The sequence below is a fragment of the Peromyscus maniculatus genome, chromosome 20 (genome assembly GCF_049852395.1).
Source record: "Peromyscus maniculatus bairdii isolate BWxNUB_F1_BW_parent chromosome 20, HU_Pman_BW_mat_3.1, whole genome shotgun sequence".
Classification (NCBI taxonomy): Eukaryota; Metazoa; Chordata; class Mammalia; order Rodentia; family Cricetidae; genus Peromyscus; species Peromyscus maniculatus.
Genome location: NC_134871.1, coordinates 6,113,412 through 6,132,544, shown reverse-complemented (window position 1 = coordinate 6,132,544; position 19,133 = coordinate 6,113,412). Strand labels below are relative to the sequence as shown.

Sequence of the window (19,133 nt, the reverse complement as noted above, 5' to 3'; positions counted from 1 at the left end):
CCCTGCCAGCAGGACCTCAGCCAAATCACTGAGCTTCTCTGTGCTCCAGTGGCTGCCTCCTCGGATAATAACTTTGAATAATAGCAGGTGCAGACACATTGCTTACGCAGGTCTACGTAATACCTCTATCAGACTTCAGGGTGAGATGGTAGTAATTAGTATAGGAAGGAGGGCAGAATGTTTGAGAGAGTGACCTAGCCCAGCCCAGCCATAATGCTACCCAGAGCATAGGCATTGGAGCCGGAAGGCATCATGAGCCAGAGCACAGTGTGACAAGATAGGGTGGGGAGAGGAGAGGGGGGCCTTAGGTCACAAGGTAGGGGTGTAACCTTTATCCAGGAGGAGTCTGGTGGCTGCTCTCACCTTGCACCACCTCAGAGTGCTGGGACTTACTCACAATTGACTATTCCCCCCCCCCTTTTATACTTTTTCTCAAAAGTAGGAACTAGGGGGAACTGAAAAGGTGTCTTAACTGTTAAGAACTCTTGCTGCTCTTCCGGAAGAGTTCAGTTCCCAGCACTCACGCCAGGTGCATTTACACACACACACACACACACACACACACACACACACACACACACATTATTTCTTAAAGGGTTAAAAAAGGAATAGTAACTAGGTTTTATTGATGTCTATCTGGTGCTAAATATAGAATCAGGCACAGACAGATATCAAAATGTTCACTGGCCAAGTAAAATAGCATTTAACATGCCATGTTCAATTAGTGCCTACAGGGTCCACAATGCAGGCAATTCTATATATTAAGAAAATAATGTGGTCATTAGTAGACATTCTGTGTTCTCAAAAACTAGAAACTCGGAGCTTTGGGGGACATCAGACTACTCACAAGACATGCCAGTCTGTAACAGTGCATAGTTCAGGCAATAATAACAGCTCCTGTAAGAACAACAGCAGTTAATGCAGTGTGATACGTGTTAAAATTAAAAACAAAGAAGAAATACAACAGTAACTTCAGAGCCCAAATCATCATGATGTTTTGAAAACCAAAAGGGTGGTGTGTGTGGAATGACCCCACCCTCTGTGGATTTGTGTATGCTTGGTTTTTGAAGCTGGATCTAATCCTGTAGCCCAGGCTGGCTTTGAACTCACTATATGGCCCAGGCTGGCCTCAAACTCACAATGGTCTTGCCAGCTCGCCCTTCCATGTGTGGGGATGGCAAACACGAGCCACTACACTCTGCCCTAAGTGGGACAGCCATGTCATACCCTCCCCTCAAACCTCAGGGTTCATCCCAGAAAAGGGGGACAGAACAATTCCACGAGCAGGAAGGAGAAGACGTCTGCAGCAAAATAGTATTTGCCAGATACGACACCACAATTACAGACATGAACTTGCAGCAGCCATGACCACATGCGCAAGACCAACATAAGATCAAGCCAGCTAGAATCCTAGCTTGGATGGGGGAGGAGCTCATGAAGTGCCACCCCTATCTATGGAACGATTGGCAACTGATAGCTCCTGGGGGGGGGCGTGGAAAGTCAGTGTTCTTCAGGGATATAGGACCTAAGAAGTGACCCATGCTCCGTCAATGATTCTGCCCATGCACATATAGGCAGTCCTAAGTATATTTGGTGGCTTAAAAAAAAAGCCCATGAAATTAAGAGAAGAGAGTGGTAGTGGAGAAAGTGGGTATTGGAGGGAAATAAATGAGCAATGGATTTGACTAAAATATATTATACGCATATATGTGTAGCTAGAGTTTTCCTGCCTGGCCCACAGTCAGGACAAATCTCTCTCACCCTCCAGTCCCACAGCCGCTTAGACCTGACCAAGTAAACACAGAGACTTACATTGCTTACAAACTGTATGGCCGTGGCAGGCTTCTTGCTAACTGTTCTTATATCTTAAATTAATCCATTTCTATAAATCTATACCTTGTCATGTGGCTCATGGCTTACTGGCATCTTCATATGCGGCTTGTCATGGTGGTGGCTGGCAGTGACTCCCTCCGCCTTCCTGTTCCCTTAATTCTCCTCTCTGTTAGTCCCACCTATACTTCCTGCCTAGCCACTGGCCAATCAGTGTTTTATTTATTGGCCAATCAGTAATTTGACATACAGACTATCCCACGGCATATATGGAATTCTCAAACAATTTTCTCTGAAACGGTGGACGGTGAGGGAAGGTGGCTGGAGAAGGACTGAGGCGGGGGTGGGGGGAGGGCTGAGGTTGGCAGGTTGAAGAAATGTGGACAAGTCACAGGACCGGGTAGCAGAGCAGCTGTAAAGCTTTGCCAGGTGGACAGCTTTATACAGCTTTTGCCTGGGGTTCGGGAAAACCTTTTGAAACTCTGTGTGACCACAACGGAGTCAAGGAGGCACCGAGCTAGAGACAGGTGGGCATGCAGTGTGGCATACTATGCTCGGTTGTCGGGGCACTTTGCATCCCACCGCTGGTGCTTGGTGGAGCAGAATTATTTGTGTGAACCAAGGAAACATCTGCGTTTTATTGACATGGCTCCTTGTGTGCCTTAGAGGAGCAAATCCACCTCGGAAGCATGTTCGGAAGAACAAATGATGTGGTCAGCTCTCTATAGCTTTAGGTTCTGCACCTGCAGTTTGATGAGCCACAGATCTAAAATACTGGGGCATGGGGGTGGGGCGAGCATCATACCTATGCCAAATATGTGTAGACCTTTTCTTGTCATTATGCAATACATTACACCAACTAGTGGCATAACATTATGTCTTATTGAGCACCATAAGTTATCTAGAACAATAGAAAGTATACAGAAGGATATGGGAAGATTAAGTGTAAATGCTATGCCATTTTATGTGACTTGAGCATCCAAGGACTTTAATGCCCAGAGAGGGTCTTGAACCAATCCCGTGTGGGTGATATGCCTAACTTTCAAATCAAGGATGCCAACTTGAAATTGAGAAAGGTAACAGTCATGACCCCTGTGTGAGTTGTGAACTATCTTTGCCTTTACCCATGAGTCCCATGAGAACCCACCTCATAATGAAAGTTTGGAAGAAAAACATATGGAGTAGGATGTCACTAATCAAGAGGGGAAAAAATATGTGTGACATCCCTTCCCCCATCATGACTAGCTAGATGCCTCCAGTCATACACCTGGACTTGGAATCAGAGAAGAGCATCCCTCACCTGCCTGAAATAGCACTTCCTGAGTGCCACTGCCTGAACCCTAAGGCTACCTGGTCCCCTTGCGGAAGGGGAGGGCTCTTCTCAGGGTAATTCTGTGGACATTGGGCAAGAGATCAGATTCCTTAGAATCAGAATCAATTAGACACTGATTCAGTGCAGGAGTTTGTGTTCCCCAGTGGGGAAGGGTCCAAGACCTGGGAATTTTGCCAGCTCTTGACATAACTGGGAAGGGACACCTGCCTCTGTATTCATGTTCCTCTCCCTTCTGCAACACCATCCCTGGCCTGAGATCACACACATCCCCAACACACACTCTTCAGCAGACTGTTCTTCCCTAGGCCACTTGTACTAAGCATGGCCTACCCGCCCCTCCCGCTTTGATTTTACCTGCTCCACAGATAGTGTGGTAGAAAGGAACACAGTTTCCAAAAGCAAATGGAAATGGCTTGAATCCACTCTACCCCTCACCAGCTCAATCTCCATAGCAGCCAACTGTTGCTTCGCTCGACCATCTCCTCACCTGGAGAGTGGTCACAGACTTCTTCCCACGATTGAGAGAATAATAAAGCACATTTTACAGCCTGTGCCCAGGAGCCACCGGTGGGTCTTGTTAAAATGCAGGTTCTGAATCCACAGCTCCGAGGCTGTCTTCCCAGCAAGTCTCACATGGTGTGATTTTGCTCTTTGCTATTCAGAGGAACACATCTTCAGAACAGCGAGAATCCTGCTCAGGTGTGTCAAGAGCAAGTGTGGGAAGTGTGGTCAAGACCCAATAAACCCTAACTACAACCCCGATAATTCTCCTTACCCCAGTCAAAAGGCGTCCCTAGGAGAACAGAGAAACTTCAGTTCACCTGAGAGTTCAAAGGGAAACAAGAAAAAACAAGCTGGCTTTCGAGGGTCCTAGACATGGGGAGCAAAGGGCGAGCGAGAGTCCCACAGCCATAAGCAGCTCCCACACGTGTTCCTAAGGCACCCCCACTGGCCGTCTGCAGAGCCCCCCGGGCCCAGGCCCCAACTCGCCATCTTGGGAACACATCAGCAGCACCAGGCACACGCCCTGTTCTGCCAGCTCCAGCTCTCCAGAGGAATTTTCAAAGCGCACAGGGTGTGTTTGGCAGGAATCTCTCAATACGCTCTGGGGGCTTTTGCTGTAAGGACGGGTATGTCTTTCCTGCTTGAGGCCTGAACACTGAGCTTCCCCCTTTGCTGGTACCACAAAGAGGCTCTGGACAGCCCGCTGCTGGTGACAGGCAAGGATGATTTGAGGAGACTCTAGGTGAGGCCAGCGAAGCCCAAACCCCCTTCCACACCCAAGCAATCTGCCTTTGGTTTCACCCTCCTAAAAATTCTTCTTTGCCACAGGCTGCTGACTCATCCAGGGTTGGGGTCTTTTTTTAACTCTTCTTTCTCTAGCTCAGAATTGCCACAAAGCCTAGAGATCGGGAAGTTGCTTTGATGAACACCTGGGTCCTTGTATGGGCTCATTTTTATCATCCCACCTCCATCCCAGTTTCCCTATGGCTCAGTCCTGCTGGGAGAGAGAGCTGGATACCCAGTTGCTGTGCCCTGGTTCTCACACCAAGTTTCTCTTCTTTGCAGGTCTCCACGCACCGGCTGCTCTGGGAATCCGGCTGCAAGATTCCCAGGATGTAAGCAACACGGAGCAGACACTGGTAAGTGATGCTGTGTTTGGCCGTGGTCACACATGGCCCAGGTTGATGTCAGGAACGGGTAGGAGCTGCATGGGAAAGGCATCCCTGCAACTGTGTTTCCATCCATGGGCACCTGGACACAGCACAGAGCCAAGCTTCCAGGTGCGAACCTCTCAAAAAAATCTGCTGGCTTCCTGCCAGGGCTTCCCTAGACGCCATGAGCCTGCAGGTGGCTGGCTCTCCCCTCTCTGTACAGATGACAGAAACTCAGACTTCCAGGCCAGGGGCATATTTTTAGAGTTATGTTCAGAAGAAAAAAAAATAATCTTAGAATGGAGTGCGTACTGCCTGGCTCAGCCAGTAGGCAAAGCCACCCTTGCACAGCGAAAGAATTAGCCCTGGTTGGAAGGAACAGATTGGCTGGAGGGGATACTGTCAATGCCTTGACCTAAGCAAAACTCCCTGACAAAAGAGATATGCACAAATGCAATGAAACACTCAGGTCAATAATGAGTCGCCCATCAGTGGCAGAGTTCAAGGAGAAGATGGACAAATGTCCACCAAAAAATATTGACTTGAGAAGTTTTGATAAAGCAGTGTTTTGCACTCTCTTCTGCGATGACCTAGAACCTTCAAGGGGCAGGATGTAGGAAGACGGTGAGGACTGAGGAGAAAACTGGAGGATAATGTCTCTGCTTCAGGCGGCCATTGCAGAGGCTGCTGAGTGAAATGACCTTGGGTCTCTCCTGTGCCCCAATGTGACTGCCTCATGTGGTACAGCCCTGATGCACACCTGTAATACTGAACGCCTGGTGAGCATGATGGGCAGAGAGTACTCAAAGCATCATGGGAGGCTTTCTGGGGGATGTTTCAGCCATCCCTCCTCCCATAACGCTTCCCAAGAATTTCCTGCTAGTCATACCTTCAGAGGATTTGCTCCAAGACCCTGATTGCACAGAGTAGAAGAAAAGGCCTAGGGAAGATGCAAAAATGACCACCCACCACCCAGTTTCCAAAACCCACAGGAGGCAGAGGTGGGACGGCCCAAGGATGTAGATGCCAGAGATATGAAGATGGCTTTATTCAGAGGCTTGAGTCCTTCAGCAGGGGCAAGACTTTTCCCACAAAGTCAGGTGACCAAACCCCTACCTGCTGGACAACAGAAAAATGGAGCTCTAGACCCAAATGAGGATATTAGGCAGGAGTGAGATCCAAGATGCAGGGCAAAATATAAGCGACCAGCTGCTGTGCCCTCAGGGTAGTGGCAGAAAGCATTCCCCAGGCCTAGAGTGGTGGTTCTCCGCCTTCCTGATGCTGTGCCCCTCTTAAACAGTCCCTCATGTTGGGGTGACCTCCGACTATAAAATTATTTTTGTTGCTACTTCATAACTGCAGTTTTGCTACCATTATGAACTGTAATGTAAGTATCTGATATTTCTGATGATCTCAGTCAACCCCTGTGGAAGGATCATTTGACCCCCAAAGGGGGTCCAGACCCACAGGTTGAGAACCACTAGACCTGGCGGGCAAAGCACTGTGGGGGCCGGGGGATGGCATTTTTCCTGTCTTGGAAACGACTGGCCTAGGTGAAGAGCCAGTGTTTGATAGAGGTTGTGTGCAGAGTATGTACTCAGCGGAGTCCTGGACACTATTTGAGGGCAGAAAGGGGAGCAGAAGGAAAGGGAAAGAGGAGGAAGGGGGCTGGACAGTGACCACGGGTCATGTCCCATGACATCCTTAAGAGTCTTCAAGCAGAAGCTGAGCTGTGAGGACAAATGTGTCCTTGCATGCACAGGCCCTGGCACATAGTAGGTGTTCAGGGAATGGCGGTCAAATAAAATGATGTCGAGGGAATTTAAGGATGTGCGCTGAAGGGAAGGGACCCTAGCGTAGACTGCCAGGTTCAAGCCCTGGCTCTCCACTAGCTTTGTGGCCTTGGGTAAGTTGCTGGGCTCTCTGTACTTCAGTCTCCCCATCTGCTAAATGGGGGCAGGACAAACCTGACCCTGTGGTCATAAAGATCCAGTGAGTGGTATGAAGCTGCCTGTTCCTGTGCTGGGCAGGACACAGCAAGGATCTGGTTGCTATTATGCTCACTGAGGGTGTCATGTGGGCTAGAGGTGAAGCAGGAGCTGTAGTCAGAGGCTTGTTCTTATCATGTCACCTGACTTTCGCTACAGCTAATAGAGGCCCTGAGAGGACTGCATTCGTCTCCTCCAAGGGTGGCACTCCCGGTGACCTAATGACCTTCCATTAGGCCACGCCTCTTAAAAGCCCCACCCATCAGCACCCCAACCCTAGAGGCCAGCCTTCTAGCATATGACCATTTGGTGGCTACCCTCACAAACCAGACGATGGTGTATGACCACCATCTGGCCCCTTCCAAGAAAGAGCCTGAGCAGTGATCAGGGCCCACCGGGTTCTCTCAACTATGAATGCACCTTTGAAATCATCCTTCAGTGGTGACTTCAATGACCTTTGCCGCCAGAGCTGTGATGCCCATGGCAGCCACGAGCCAGCGGTGGTGGTAAAGTGGGTGGTTAGGATTGGAAGGGCATTGTCTTGAATCTCTCACCCGTCCACGGACGTAAAGCCAGCACAGCTGTGGTCCTCCAACGTATGTGGGAGTACAGGTTTTGGGGGACAGGCCACTCTTCACGGTAAACAGAGCTGAGATTGACCCCAGCAGCCTGGTTCTGATCTATTTTCCTTTGCCTCCCCACGGTGGCCGCCATTAGCTCCCTGTGGGCAAAAGAAGTCCTGCCCCCGCCCCCTGATTTGCTTTCCTATCTCTTTTCCCGCCAACTTTCTGACAAAACTCCTTTCCACTGTAAAAGGGCGAATGAAACACAGATCTGTCATAAACAGCTCTGACCTAAACAGCTAGAGTGTCGATTCCGCCGTCCATTCCTTTGTCCATCTGTCCATCCATCCATCTATCCACCCACCCACACATCCAACAAGCACAGCTCAGCCCCAGGACCTCATGAGAGCCTGCATCTCTGGCACCGACAGCCGCACACTCCAGGCTCCTGGATCCTCCAGAGCCATCGTCACCAGACAGCTCAAAGGGACGCTCACTGCACAGTGCAAAGCACTTGATTAATACGCTGCAATTTGGGCAGCGCTAGGCTGTTCCAGCACCCCCACCCAACTCTGTTACCATGACGACATTATTTTAACAAACAGCTCTTTAATATTTAATGAAAATTACACTCTGACAGGCGGGCAAGGACGACGGCACCACAGAGGGCTTAGAGGGGTCCATAAGGACATCTTTGCACAAAGCCATCAGTCCCCAGATCCCTGTACGCTGTGTGTCAACCAGAAAATGTGGGTGTTCTAGGGCCAGGAGCCACGGTGAGGCCAGACATGGGTTATGCATGGCAATTGAAGGTTGTCACTGTTTTTAAATGCAGGGTATCACAACGGCTCCTTGAGGACAAGGGTAGCATGATAGCATTATTGAATCCTGCTTTCTACACCAAGCTGCTGACCCACCCCCTAGCTCATCTGAGGCTGCTGAGAGCCTTTCTGCTTCCCATGTCCCAAGTCAAAACTGGATTGTAAGACAGCGTGTGCAAAGCCCGGAGTGTGCACGCCAGGCTGAGAATCAGCCTTGGCCTCCTCGTCAAAGCACCATCTGTCTGACCCAGTTGATTCAGTAGCAGCAGGTGCAGAGATTAGGCGATCCAGACCCCTGCCTCCAAGGGGTGTGTCAAGAGAGAAAAAACCAGGCTCTGGCCACCTCCATCACTACGTTAGTCTGTGTGCCAGGCACTGTACTAAGCTCCTATTACAGTCTAGATTCACAATGAGAAAGACGGATGAGTAACTAAAACGGAGAGAACAATGTAGTGGCTTCATTGCTGTATGTTCTTGGGTAAGTTCTCTAAATTCTCTGTGCCTCAGTTTTCTCATCCATGAAGTGGGAATGCAGCACTGTCTTCACTGAGAGTTGCCATGAGGCAATAAACACATGAGAAGACCTAGGGTGGGAAAAAGAGTATTTGAAACAGTGTGAGATGCCAAGCAGAAAATTAATGCGAAATAGGACCTCCTTTTCCATGTTACCAAGAATACAATTATAGGATCTAGCATGTACCAAATGCTTCCTCTGCTCCAACCCCAAGGCTGAGCTGGAGTCATACGATAATCTCATTAAAATTTCACAGGCAAGTCTGTGAGACTATATCATCATCATTGCCCTCACTTTGCAAATGAGGAAAGTGGAGTGATATGGAGTCACAGGACCTCTAGATGAGGTCTTAAGAACCGCCTAGGTAAGTGGCCATAGGTACCATGGGAGCCATGCATGTCCACAGACAGGGTGGGACTCAAGCATGGAAGAGCAATATGAGGAGGAGCCCGTGGCAGCAGATATGGGCTGCAGTTTAAGAGGAAGCGTGGTCTGGCTTGACTGTTAAAGAGGCAGATTCTTGGCACCAGCAGGAAGCTTGTCTTAAACAAATACGACCTGTTTATTTGGAGTATTCATTGGATTTTTATTAAAATAAATGGGTTGGGAGAGGAAGAGGGAGGCAGAAGGGAGGGTATAAAACTTGTAGCTTTCTATTCTGTCCTCTTCAAGATTTCATTGAGTGGAACACCACAAGAATATCTGTATGGTGTGTGTGTGTGTGTGTGTGTGTGTGTGTGTGTGTGTGTGTGTAAAGTAACAGCTCCTGCCAGTTGCTTTCCAGAGCAAAGAGACAAGCAGAGAGAGCAAAGTTTAAATTGTGCAACGAATTTGAAGTCATAAAGTTATAGCACGCTCTAGTTTTTAAAATCCCTTCTCTGGCCATTTTGGTTATTTATTACCATGGTAGTGCTTTGTAACAAACAACCCCATAAGCCTCATGGGAGGACATGTTTCGTCAGCTCCCAAATCTGAAGTGTACAATCCATGGCCTCTCTGGGATGAGATGGCTTCCATAGTTGAGGTCAGTTTAGGGGACTGTGGTCTTGGCTACCCGTGTCATTGAACACTGACTGTGTGCTGCTTGACCTAGGGTGACCTCAACTGGGATGACAAAAGGCAACACTGTGTAAGTCATTCACCCTGTGCAGGTTTACCAGGGCGTGACCTTGACAGCAGAGTAAGGGTCGGAAGAGAAGGTGCCTCAGTTACCGTCACTAACCAACATCTACTCTCCCAAAGCCAATCACAAAACAGAGTCGCAGTGAAAGGGCGGGCTCCACTGGGTCGTGTCACAGAGCATGGGTACGGGGAGGGGCAATGACTGAGCTATCGCCCAGCCTCAGTGTGGCCACTGTACTTTCAGAGGGAAGAGCCCAAGGCTCAGGACAGTGTGTGGCTTCCAGAGGTCCCATTGTGGTAGGGCTGGGTTGTGGACACAAGCTGGCTGGCTGCTCCAAAGCTGGTATACTCTCCCACTTCTGCTCAGTAGGAAGAAGGCCAGAAAGGGGACTAAAATAGAGTTGCTGTTGTTGCTTTGAAACTAGAGATCCAGCTGCCCCTAAGAGAGACCATGACTTGTGGAAGCCATGCCCTAGAAGCCATGCCACAGGCCTGGGATCATGCTAGCCCAATGCTATCTGTAGTCCGATCTTCAGACTGTGAGCATTCAAGCTGGTAAGTCCTGTGGGCCTCCAGGAAGCTACTGAGACTGGAGACACAACCTGAGTGACTCAGGGTGGTGGTTCCTCTTCAATGTCAGCTTATGAAATCACCTAGGAGACACAGTGCTGGGCATGTCTGTGAGGACACTCCTGGAGAGATGCAACTGTAAAGGGAAGATCCACCCCGAATGTGGGCAGCACCATCCTTCATGGGCTAAGGTCCCAGACTGAAGAAAACAGAGAATGTGGGCTGAGCACCAGCATGCATGCCTCTCTGCTTTCAGTTGGAGAGCAGACTCCTTGTGACCTGCGATGTCATATTCTCTATGCCTCCCCCACCATGATGGACATTGTCCCCTCAAACAACCCCTCAAACTCAGAGCAAAAAATCAACCCTCCCTTCCTTAAGTTGCTTATTGCCAAGAACTGGGTCACAGCGCCAAGTTAAGTCACTCATATACTCAGAGAGCTGTGGTATCCTCCAAGTCCCAACACTTGATATTGACACCCGGTGGCCAACCTGACCGAGGTCCTTCTATGCAGGATTGATGTTGCTGACAGGGCATTTCTGCCATGTGAACCCGGGTTAAAGGACCGAAAGAGGCTAGACTGGAGTAATCAGCCTCCACCCCAGCATAGCTTGCCCGTCCATGAAGCCCTTTAAGTGCCTTGACGTTGCAGCCTCCCTCTCTTGAAGAGGAAGAGCATGGCAGAGAGGAGTTTCCAAATTGGACAGACAGGGAAACTGAGGCCAGAGCAGTTAGGTTTTGGTAACCCACCCCCCACCCCCCACCCCACCCCTCGAGGAGGCAGACGTGAAGGTTGACACTAACTGATCAGAATCGGGTGTCCTTCTGTATCTCACCAGTTACTGCCTGTGCGGCCTCAGCACTCCATCGCGTACTTCCTGTCCGTTTGCTCCTCTGTAGAGCAGCGTGACCATGCTTGCATCTGAGAGCTCTGTGAGAATTCAGTGAGTTAACCCCCACCAAGCGCACACAGCAGCACCTCGGCAGACCCGGGAAACAGCACCCGCCTGGCACTGCTGTTGCGTGTTAAGGCCCAAAGAGAAAAGAAACAGTTTGACCAATGTCATCCGTGGCACGGGGTGGAACCACCCTAGGTGTGTCCTGTGATAAGAGGAAAAGTCCTTTGGGATGGATCGCCTGTCCAAGGTCACTCTGCTGGTGAGAGGAGGTATGGAGAATAGACACCTGCTGTCCCCACCCTGACTCCTGGGAAGGGGCTCTATCCCACCCTAAGTCACTCATCCGCCACTCCATGATTCTCCCTGTTTAAAAAGTCTTTACACTCACAGGTCCAGTGGACACCCCACCTCCTTACAACCTTAAGCTTGTAAATGTAATCATGCTCTGCACCCAGACCTACATTAGCAATGCAAGAGTGTGTATCCAAGAACAAACACTTCATTAAGCCCTAGATTTAATTAACTTAAATCAATCTCCTTCCCAGCTCCCATGTCCCACTTGAAATAGAGAGCTGTTTTAAGTAGAGTCCCTAACTCTTAACTGGAAGTTCTGATTTTAGTGGTTTTGAATCAGACACTCCATTAAGAGCTCAGTCTTTATCTGGCCCTGCGGTAGCCTCTTCCCCCATGTGATTAATTTTGTTTTTCTCTGGCCGTGTTTCAGACGCAAACTTTGCACTGTGGTCTTGGTTCCCTTAAAGGAAACAACAGCCTTTCCCGGCATCATTCTACATGTGCGTGCCCACGTGCATGTGCATGCACAGAGCAAAAGCTGTATACTTCCGCAAACACTGTGGCCTTTGTCCCGGTGACTCCCACGAATCTTCAATTCCTTTTGGAAGTTTTTTCTTTGTTTCTATAATGAGTAATGACCTGCTCAGAAATGGATGTTAAGTGTGTCCTTAGGTCCCTGGAATGTCTTGTTGTCCCCGCCCCCCAGGCTTAACAGTTACGTCATCATATTGTAACCACTGCTTCTGTCCAAGGTACCTTCCATCTCCCATCTGGACATAAGGGATATATTAGTTACTTCTCTGGTGCTGTAGTTATACACCGTGACCGAGACAACGTATAAAAGAAAGAGTCTCATGGGACTTCCAGAGGGTTAGAGTCTGGGATGGAAAGCATGGCAGCAAGCTGTAGACATGGTGGGTGAACACTGACACCCTAAAGTGCAAGCAGGAAGTAGAGAACATGAACTGGAAGTGGCATGGGAGCTTTGAACTCTCCGAGACCCTCTCTAGAGGCCTACTTGCTTCAACAAAGCCACAGCTTCTAAGCCTTCCTAAACAGCGCCACCCACTGGAGATCACGTGTTAAACAGCTGAGCCTATGGGGAACATTCTCATTCAGAGCACTAGAAAGGGTCTCCCCATGCAAGGCCCAACCAAGCAGATAATTCTTAAAATACAAACCAAAGCCAGCTATGATGGATTGTACCTGCCATCTCAGCATTCCGGAGAGTGAGGCAGGAGGACTGCCATGAGTTTGAGGCCAGCCTGGGCAAGTTCCAGGCCAGCAGAACCACAAAGTAAAATCCTGTCTCTAACACCAATAAACAAATAACAAATAAAGTCGAATCCCATTCTTCCCAGAATCTGTAACTGTCTATACTTGGCACTGCACAGGGATTGACTTCCAAACTTCTTCCCGAGCCTGGAAAGGTCTCACCCTCCCTTCCTCTCCAACCTCATTTCTAACCACATCCCTTCTCCCCTCCTAGACTTCAACCCCACGGCCTCTTCCAGTTCCTTGGCTGCACCAAGCCTGGGTTCTTGGCAGAATTATGTACGTACTGATTTCCCCATGTGGGTCCACTGTCCCAGTCTAGGTTCTCCCTAAAAAAAGAGGCCAAGACAAAGCTCATAACTTCGTACGATGGATAAGACGGAGATGGGAGGGAAAGCGGTCTAGACCCAGGCAAGAACAAGAGTAAGGGAAAGAGAAGTCAGAAAAAAGCAAATCCCATGAATGCAGTGTTCAGCCACCCCATCACCCCATGAGGAACTCCCCCAGTTACCAGAACTCATTTGGTCTTTGGAGTGGCCACATGGAGCAGAGTTGGCTACACAATAATGCAGGGTACATGTCCCCCAAGGCACCATGCCACAAAACTACACATGCAAAGTCACAGAGCTATGGGCAAGACGTGGCTAGGGACGTGGTGCTGTGAACAGAAAACCCAGGACAGTTCTACAGGTCACCTGTGGTTTAGAAACAGACAAATAGGGCAAGGAGCGTGGCACCTTGCTTTGCAGAAAAGCCCACTTCCTTGAACCGGTGAAAGAAGTGGCACCTTATGAATGACTGTGAGGTGGCAGAAAGACAGTGACATGGGACCGGAGTTATAGTGCCAGCTGTGGACTATGTGACCATTAACCCATTGGGTAAACTGAGGAAGCTGGCATATTTCTGCGGTATGCATGCATTCTGTTACTACTGTAATGTGCCTCTAAGATAACCACCTTCCCCATGTGACCAGTCTCAGGAAGTAGTGGTGACATCATAGTATCCTGTGCACTTAAACAAAAAAAAAAAAAGGAAGACCGACATTCTAAGGACTCAGGGTCAGCTTTCTCTGAATTCTCCTACTGTTTCTCACTGCTGAAGCCTGGCAGGAGCAAAGTTAAACTCACATAGTGCGTAACTATCCTCTTATGCATCTCGAGTTGGAGCAATGTTTTGTGTTCAGGCATCATAACAGAACTGACTGTGCTGTGTCTCAGAACTTGTCACCAGGAGTGGAGAGAATTAGAAATACATCAGCTCTTACCTCTCCGATCTTACATGGGTCATAGTCCCTCCTGCTAGCAACACCTCTCCTTTGCAATGGCAGTCCTAGAGAAGCCGGGACCCGAGGCTCTGATCAGTGAACCCAAACAAAGCTGAAGCAAGTCCCATGTCACAGGAGTCGTGTTGGCCACGGTAGCCTGGTCCTCATGGGAATAGAAGGGTTGCAGAAAACTAGTGACATCGAGACCAAAGAGTATAGGAGGGTCACATGGATCTAGGCGACATCTGCACTGGGTCCTGACCCACCTTTCCTGAGCTTTGCATGCCCAGCCTCTGGTTCTTTAGGTTGGCACTTATGGACACCCCTTCAGAAGGCAGAAGCAATGTCCCTGAACAAAGTGGAAGGGACATGCAAAATTCACCTGCATACAGCATACATGGGAAGCCACTGGCACCAAAGAGACATGATCTGTTATGTATTTTTATTTTATTTTTTGTTGTTACGTGTGGGTTGCATTCATGTACATGTATGTGAGTGCAAGCACACACATGCCATGGCACACATGAGAAAGTCAGAGGGCAACCTTGGGTGTCAGTCTTTACTTTCCACATTGTTCGAGACGGGGTCTCGCTTTTGTTGCTCACCACTGCACACATCAGGCTGGATGGTCCATGAGCTTCTAAGGATTCTTCTAGCTCGCCTCCCATCTCCCCACATAACGCTGAGGTTACGGATGCATGCTCCCTTGCCTGGCTTTTCGTGCGTTCTGGGAAAGCAAACTTAGGTTCCCATGATGGCACAGCAGATTCTTTACCCACTGACCTCTCATCCCAGTGCCTGCCTGGTTGTTTTGTTTTTTTAATATCACTCTGGAAAAACTGGACTGTTAGTAAGCTTGTGTCAAAGCAGGAGACGCAGAAAAAGGCAATGGTAACTGGGCCGGGGAAGAAGAGTGGGGCTGGTCAATGCACTAGAGCATGAGTCATTATGGAGGAAAAGGCACCAGGTGCTCCTGGTGGGTATATTAGGGAGAGGGGACAGGAGGCAAGCTAGAAGGGTAGTAGCCTGTCATGATCCTGCTGCTGAGACCTTTCAAGCTCCAAGGAAAGTCCCTGGACTGTGGTCAGGGGATTGGCTTGACCCTATTTTCAGAATGATCTTGGACAAGCTACTGAAAACTTAAACTCCTCAACATGTCAAATCCATCATCTCTAAAAGAATCAGCCAGAGGCCCGACTGCACAGTGACAGCATTTGGTTGGAATCAAAGCAAACACACCCAGCAAGAGTGAAATGTAGGGATGTGGAGAACTGCCTGCCAGCCCCTCCTGACTACCCTACATAGACAGGAGGAGTAGGGTAGCGTTGAAAGTCTTCATGATGCCTACAATAATAAAACATTTGAAATGCTGATTCTTGGCAGCTAGAAGAGGAGGGAGCAGCCCCCTCCCCAGGGACCAGCTGTCAATGGCTGGAGACATTTTGGTGTGTCACAGGATGCTATTAGCAAGCTGTACCAAACCTATCCAGCATGCACAGCCCCATCAATGAAGAGTTTTCTAACCCCAGAAGGCAATTCTGCTAAGGTAAAGAAATCCTGAATTAAATGACACAGACACAGGAACACACACACACACACACACACACACACACACACACACACACACACACACACGCAAAAGGTTTTTTAAAAGGTTCTAAGCATGATAAGCATACTGCATCACTTGGGGACCCCAGTACATGTGATAGTGCCGCCCACATTCAGGATAGGTTCATCCCTCATAGGCACACAAGAAGTGCAGCTTCCTAGTGACTACAAGCTCAGTCATCAGCAGGGAAGATTTATCATCACAGCTCTCAAGGCATGTGACAACATGGAGTAGCCTTTGGTGCAAAGTACTTGATGGAGGAGGAGCCAATCTTAAAAGGCTGCACAAGGGGGTAATGATGTAATTATATTATAATCTCCAAAAAAAAAAAAAGTCATTTAAACCACTTACTAAAATAACTAGAAAGTCTTCATACTGGATAATGCCTACTGCATAATGTACTGGTCCAAGCAAAACTATGGAGGTAGAAGAAGGTCAGAAACAGAGGGAAGAGATGGAAGGCAGTGGTCAGGGCTTGGAACTATTCTGAATGACGCTGTAATAGATACAGTGGCTGTGCGTTTGCCCAAACCCAAGAGAAGAATCAGCATAAGAGGAACTCTGGCATAAGCTACGGGTGTGAGTTAGCAGCAGGCTGTCACCGCTGGTTCCTGGGGGGTTGTAATTAAGGGGCTGCACTGAGAGACGTGGAAGAGTTCCTTAGTTCCTTCTGTGCCTATGTCTGTCTCCCCTGGAAACCCGAAACTGCTCTAAGCGTCAGTCTATTGAAACTGCTCAGGGCCTGGAGTGCTGGTACAACCTGAAGCCCCAGTGTGTGAGAGGTGGAGGCAGCATGATCATGGATACCCAAGGCCAGTCTCAACCACATAGGGAGTTCTAGGCTAGCCAAGACTACCGGAGATCCTGCCTAAAAATAAATAAGTACAGGTTTGAGTGATATGATAAACAGAGTTGAGATCATTGTTAGGATCATCGTAAGATTGGAGGTCGTTGCATAATTCCACAGGAGGAAACACATAATGCATTTTAGACTCTGTGCTTATTACTGGGCAGAATATACCAGAAGGAGGCGGGAACTGCCCCATCTAAATAGCATTTACTCAGGCCCAAGCAGACAAATTCCGGAACCTAATGCAGGTAGTCTTGACTGCTGCTCTAGGGGAGAGTCTCCATTATAAGACCAGGAAATGGAGATTCAGTGCGGTGAAGTCATATGACCAGAGTGACTGGTCATTAGGAAAGCATCAGGCTGGCCTGTGTGTATGTGAGAGAGAGAGACAGAGACACAGAGAGGCACACACAGAGAGAATATGAAGTAAGTCAGTGTGTGAATGAGTGATTGTATGACAGAGAGAGAAATGGAGTAGTGATTGCTGGGTGTATGTAAGTGGACAGAAGGAAAAATGAAGTAAAGTTGAAAAGCATACGCAAGTGAGCTGTATACTTATACAGTGTGTGTGTGTGTGTGTGTGTGTGTGTGTGTGTGTGTGTGTGTGTGGTGTCAGAATGAATGAAAGAGACAGAGAAAAGGAAGATTCTAGAAGGTAACAAGCAGGAGACAGGCACCACTGAGCTGTCTTGAGCCACTAGGTCGGGCCTCGGGCTGAGGGATACGTCCCAGCTGGCTCGCCGCCCTGCTGTGTCTGAGTCACTTCCTGGGACTGTTGCCATCTTGCCTTGCATGCCTGTCAGGGCTCATCACGGGGCAGTGTTCATGGAGGCCTGAGGTGACCAGTGTCCCCTCTGGCCCTGCTTTGCATCTGAAGCATCCTGGCCCCTTAAGTGGTCCTGCATAACTTGCCTCCTTGAGGTTGCTCAAGGATTCTAACCCCAAAAGGGGAGCAGCCCTCCCGAGCATCTTTCATTCTGATGACCAGGCGGGGCCATCCATCCTTACGTGGGGAGCGAAGGGCAGCCTCTGGTTTTGCGTTCGCATGAAACCAATTGCATGTTCGGTTCAGAATGGCCCTTTGTACCTTAGAAGATGCTAAAATGCACTGCCCTGAACCGGTATTTCCTAGGGGCCTCTGATCAGACCGCTGTGGACCACTTCCAACTCTAACACTCACCTCCCACCTGTTTCACCTACCTTGCCTACTGTCCATAAAGTGATGGATGGCCTGCAGAGGGGAGGCAGCCATCCCCCCACCCTACTCCCACCCCACCTCCATCTTTTGGGACTTTCCCAATCCCGCCTTACCTTCCTACCCATCAGAGTATCTTGTCTCCACCCTCTACCTACTCACAGAGATGCCCCGGGGCCAGGACATGGCTCTTGCCACAGTAGCGTCTGTTCCCTTGTGTCTGGTACAATGCCTGACACAGGACAAGTCCTCAGGAGAGTTTGGCCCGCACTGCATAGAATCAGGAACAGCCTTGACCTGGGGGCAGGAAATGGATGCTGACATTTTTTTTTTCCTTGTCCATTCCAGAATTTTCAGCTACAGCCCCCTTTTAATTCTCATATTGTTTTTCAATCACCACGATTGATTCCCCTCACCCTGTCCCCCAGGGTCCTCTCCAGTGAACTGTATTAAATCGCAATTACGGTTGATGCGGATTTTCCCTCTAGCGCTCCCTCTCTTTGAAGGGGGCACACAGGTGGCAGCTGACTGAAGGGCCTAATCCTATCGTGGGGGAGGTGTGTGCTCATCAAGGGCATTTGCAATTAAATTAGGTGACACTTCCACTGGCGGGCGAAAGGCTCTCTGAGGAAGGGACCCCAGCAGGGTGATGCCTACTTGCAGGGAGCTGGCTTCGGTCCAGAAAGGCTGCGGGAGCTGGGACTCCATAGCCCAGGAAGAGGGTTGACCGCTGGGATCGGTTCCAATATAATTGGCTCCGTATAGCTGGAGTTTAAGCGATCGATTTCTATAAGCTCTTTGACAGTTGGAATTCATAAACAAATCTGTGCGCTGTCGCTCTTCAGCATCCTGTTCTCTTTCTGCCCCCCTTGTTCTTTTCACTAATGCCTAGGCTCCTCGTCACATGTACAGACCTGACAGTTCACCCTGGCCGTGGATGCCGCCTTAGACACAGCAGCAAAGAGACCAAGGAGCAGCTGGCCCTGCCCTCAAGGTCCTCACAATGGAGGAACCCAGCAGTTCCGATACTGTGTGATTATGCCCTGGCTGGGATAAGAACAGAATAAAAGGGATGTTCTGCAATTTGACTGTCAGAACCATCTTTAAAAAAAAATCTCCCTTTGGATTCTGATATCCACAGCCAAGCCAGACCCTTCCCTGAGAATGAGCTTTATTAAGACTTTCAATCAACTTACTTATAATTTTTTTTCTCCCCTGCAATCAGTGATTCATCAGCCTGCAATTTATTAGGATTAATATTATTGTTGGTGATAGCACAGCTGAGCACGCTGTCTACAGGAGACCCTCTCTACTGACAGGAGAGACCATGGCGGGGTCAGAGGTGGGGAG

At 49.1% G+C, this 19,133-nt stretch overlaps 1 protein-coding gene across 2 annotated transcripts in view; it reads left to right on the top strand.

Moving 5' to 3' along the window:
• The window catches only part of Zhx2 (zinc fingers and homeoboxes 2), a 159,698-nt gene that overhangs the window by 71,192 nt on the left and 69,373 nt on the right, over nucleotides 1–19,133 (top strand). For both annotated transcript variants that reach the window (XM_006990680.4, XM_076555755.1), the window contains exon 2: nucleotides 4,733–4,806. The gene's annotated coding sequence lies outside the window, so the exon portion shown is untranslated. The remainder of the gene's footprint in view (nucleotides 1–4,732; nucleotides 4,807–19,133) is intronic.